Source organism: Elephantulus edwardii, unplaced genomic scaffold (genome assembly GCF_000299155.1).
Source record: "Elephantulus edwardii isolate Elephantulus edwardi_28Jun2011 unplaced genomic scaffold, EleEdw1.0 scaffold00059, whole genome shotgun sequence".
Lineage (NCBI taxonomy): Eukaryota > Metazoa > Chordata > Mammalia > Macroscelidea > Macroscelididae > Elephantulus > Elephantulus edwardii.
The window spans coordinates 11158166-11163029 of record NW_006399809.1 but is presented as its reverse complement, the minus strand read 5'-3'; the positions used below and the strand labels follow the sequence as shown (position 1 = coordinate 11163029).

Here is a 4864-nt window from a genome sequence, read left to right as displayed (position 1 = left end):
TGGTTCGCTGCTCCTGCAGCTCACCACGCTGTCTCTGCCTCTGCCGCCATCTTGGATCTCCCCATTGCAGCTTTTACATCTGTCTTTAGGGCTGATCCATTCTCCAGGGCCCTGGCACTCCATGCACACAGACTGAATTTGCAGAACCATTCCAGGTCCAATCTGATGCATTCTTATTTGCATTCCAGTACCTCGGCAATTAGGACAGCATTATACTGCTCCTTTCTTACCTCCTCGGCCTTCACATTTGTCACAAATCACATTCTTCTGCAGAGCCAGTTTTCTTGTTGCTCCATTATATAAATCTTCTAATGTTACTGAGAGTTGATGGACAACATTTTTTCCTCTCCTTTCTCTCTGCATTCTTCCACCACCTCCAAAAACCATATCAAAGATGTCCGTGGGTGAGCCAAAACCACCACCTGCTCCACCCTCCTTGATGGCCTGTTCTTCTCCTTTATTATATAATTCTCTTTTCTTTGCATCAGAAAGTACTTCATAAGCTTGGGAAATCTGTTTAAACTTCTCCCCTTCATTTGGATTCTTATCAGGGTGGTACTTCAAGGCCAGTTTCCTATAAGCTTTTTTCAACTCTTCCTGGGTGGCATTGGGTTTGACCCCCAAAACCTCATAGTAAGTGGTTTCCTTCACCATTTTCTATAGCCGTTGAGCTGGCCGAGGCTGGTGTGGGGGAGCGGGAAGGAGCGCGTCACTGTGCGCAGTTTGGGCAGCAGCCGCTCCCCAGCCTCTCACCGAGCGTTCTGGAAAGTTCCATGAATGATATTCTTGACATCTACCCACAGCTCATCTGGTCTTTGTTCATTAGTGTTCAAGGCCTCAAAACTGTTCCTGAGTTGGTTTTTAAATTCAGGGAGGATAGATGCAAAATGAAATTTTGATTCCTGTGGATTTGATTTGAGCTTCTTCAGCTTTAATTTGAACTTGGATATAGTAGTTGATAGTTCTGCAATCAGCACCTGGCCTTGGTTTTATGGCAGATATTGAACTTCTCCAGTGATTCTTCCACAGATGTAATCTGATTCCTGTGCATCCGATCAAGTGAAATCCATGTATATAGCCTGTGTTTATGATTCTTATAAAAAGTATTTGTAATGAATGAATTGATTGTACAGAATTCTATAATTCTATCTCCAGCCTCATTTTCTGTCACCATGTTTTCTGACATGATCCTTCTTCTTGGTTCCCAACTTCTGCATTCCAGTCACCCATTGCTATTAATGCACCTTGGTTGCATGTTCAATCAATTTCTGACTGCAAAAGTTAGCAGAAATAATCTATTTTCTCCTCTTTGGCTCTGATTGTTGGTACATACACTTGAACAACAGTATTAACAGGTCTTCCCTGTGTGCATATGGATATTATTCTGTTGCTCATAATATTGTATTTCAAGATGGATCTTGAAATGGCCTTTTGAACTATGAAATCGACCCCATTTTTTCTCACCTTCTCATCTCCAGCGTAGTAGATCATACTTGAGGAATCTTTGTTTTAGATGTTCCTTGTTTAAACTGTATGGCCTCTACTTACCAACTGGGCCTTGGCTGATATAGCTAGCAAACTATTCTTAAACCCCAAACACCCAAGTTCACTCAACTTATGTTTTACAGTGAAAATATTTAATACGGGGCCAAGAATTTCTCAGTTTTTATCTAACATGATTTCTTAATGAACAGGTTGTTTTATCCTAGGAAAGTTATTGCAATTGTTTACATATTCTCTGTAAATATTGTTGTTACTCTGTACTGATGAGTCAGAAGCAACTCATAGCTGACTCTTAAAGTGGGTTTTCAGAAGCACTAAATTGTACCTAAGCTGTTTGCCCATATTTTTCCCATGGAGCAGCCAGTGGATTTGAATCAAAAGCCTTTGGATTGACAGTACAACTCCTTACCACACCAGAGTTCTCTTTCTCTACATATAGGTTCATACAATTTTATATCTGAGATCCTGAGCCATTTAGATCTTTGCTAGTCAGTATACTGTGTGTGCCAACAGCATCAGCATCAGTTAGGAACATGCTAGAAATGTTTTTTTATTAGTCCTGCCCTGGATCTAGAATAGATTTGTGGACATTTAAGAAACCTTGAATTTATTTGAGAAAGACCAGTACCAGCCAATAAAAATAAAGGCCACATTTGAAATTTTACATTTTCTAGTAGCCACTGAGGAGGACCTGAAACGTTTGCTGCAGAGGGTCAAGGACTGCGACCTTCAGTATGGACTAAGGCTCAATGTCAAGAAGACAAAGATTCTCACCATTGGACCAATTGGCAGCATCAGGATGGATGGTGAAAAGATTGAGATTATTAACAACTTTAGTCTTCTTGGCGCCACAGTCAACACTCTTGGCAACAGCAGCCAGGACATTAAAAGGTGTATTGCCATGGGAAAGTCTGCTGTTAGGGACCTCTCCAAAGTACTCAAGAATAGTGGTGTCTCTCTGGAGACTAAGGTGCATCTGATACAGTCTTTGCAATCACTTGTTATGCATCAGAGAGTTGGACAATGGCTTGGGAGGATAGAAGGAGAGTTGATGCTTTTGAGCTGTGGTGCTGGAGAAGAGTATTGAATGTATCATGGACTGCCAAGAAAACAAACAGATTCATCCTAGAGAGGGTTAAACCGGGTGGCTTCTTGGAGGCAAGGATTCTGGGGCTTCATCTGACACACTTTGGACATGTTGTAAGGAGGGACTGGTCTTTGGAGAGGGACATCAGGCTTGGAAGGGGAAGCCCAGGAGGGGAAGACCTTCTATGAGGTGGATTGATTCAGTGACTGGGGTAATTGGGATGGGTGTGTCGGAGGCAGTGCGATTGTCACAGGATAGAACAGGGTTTAGGGCTGTTGTACATAGGGTTGCTATGAGTCGCAAGCAACTCGACGACACATAACAACTACAACGGTAGCCACAAACAAAAAATCAGAAACCAACAAATGATGTTGTTATATATTTATCGCAATATTTTAAAAATAATAAATAAATAAATCCTGTATTCTATTGTGCATATATTTATATGATGTTCACAAATTGTTGTTAGGTGCCATTGAGTCAAGTACGACCCGTAGTGACTCTATGAACAGATCTGAACCCTGTCCTATCCTGTGCCACCCTCTTCATCTCTGACACAATTGAGCCCATTCTCACAGTCACTGTGTCAATTCATCTTGTTGAGACTCTTCTTCTCCTTTTGCTGACATTTCCTAGCATGATGTTTCTTTCTAAGGAGTAGCATCTCCTAGCAACATGTTCAAAGTAAGAGAGGCAACATTTTGCCATCTTGACCTCCAAGGAGCACTCTGGCTGCACTTTTCCCAAGACATACCTGTTTGTTCTTTTGCCAATCCATTCAGTGCTCTTCTCCAACACCACCATTCAAAGGCATCAGTTCATCCACTATTGTCCTTATTCATTCATAATCCAGTTATCAGATGCATAGCAAGTGATTTGAAACACCATGGCCTGAATTGGATGCACCTTAGTCTTCAATCTGACATAATTGCTTTTCATTATTTTGAAGAGGTCCCAACAACAGATTTTCCCATTGCAATATGTCTCTTGATCTCCTGATCTGCTTGTACCAGGGTATTAATCGTTGACCCAAGCAAGATGAAATCATTGGCAAATTAAATCCTTTTCCCATTCTTGATAGTATATCTTAATTCAGACTAGTTACATTTTTAAAATACTTAATAACCATAAGAGGCTAGAGGCCCAGAATTGGGGGGAAAACACACATCTGTCAATCACTACAAGCTAAAAATCTATTAACAGCCCTCTCTACTTTGCTTACCAGTGTACATCCAACATTACCAAAATGTGAGACAAAAAGTAGGTCCTCAGTAAGCATTTCATGAATAACTAAGTGAAAGAGTGATGAATGACCAAACCTACCCATTTCATTAGAAGAGGAATTGGAGCCCATGGATTTTGTTTGTAGGAAACAATTGTCAATGAACAAGAATATTTCAAAAAGCTAATAATTTTTTTAAAAGATAAGCAAATATTTGCCTATTGTAAACAACTTCCCAGAAAGAACTTACTAGTTAAATTTTTTAAATTACAGTAAGCAGATTCTGAAATCTTTCCTATCACATAAGCTTCCAGTTAGAAGATATTGAGGAAATAATTTCATTGTTCCAGCTCCCAGCTTTCTTATCTGTAAAACAAAATTCTAATTTGGGGGTTTTAATGAGCTTAAAAAGGGAGCTCTGGTGGCCTAGTGGCAAGAAGCTGCACTGTAATCCCATAGGCATGAGGTTGGGATCCATCAGCTGCTCCTCAGGAGGAAGATGAGTAATCTCCTCCAGTGCAATTACCACCTCTGAAAATGTGCAGGGTCAGCTCTGGGTCGGTTTTGACTCTATGGTACTCGACTCAACAATAACATAAGATTTCCATGAAATTATGTACAAAAAATTGTGTCTGTACTTAATTGCTGGTATAAAAATTCTTGTCTTCCATGTAAGAGACCTGGGTTCGATCCCCTGGTTTCAGCTTCCAGCCAGTACACCTCAAGTAACCATTGTCAGCAAAGGCTTGTGTGTGACCACAATGCAGACCAGATCACAGTAGAGATTCTATACTAGGACCCAGTGATTGACTTTTGAAAACCCACCCATGAAAGCCTTATGGAACATAATGATCTGCTCCATGATGCACAGGGATGGCTCAGGGTTACTTTGAATTTAAGACTAGCTTTATGGTAACCAATAACAGCAATCTGATCATATCTTCCTACCTTATTAAGCAGTGATGCCAATGCACCATAAAAAGCTCATTATAGTGGTGCAACCACCATGGAATATGTCGTGATGCTTTCTCAAAAACTTGCAAGTAGAGTTA

At 40.5% G+C, this 4864-nt stretch overlaps 1 pseudogene; it reads right to left on the bottom strand.

The window, feature by feature from the left end:
• Positions 1–654, bottom strand: part of LOC102845428 — a 3623-nt pseudogene extending 2969 nt beyond the window's left edge.
• Positions 655–4864: the final 4210 nt, after the last annotated feature.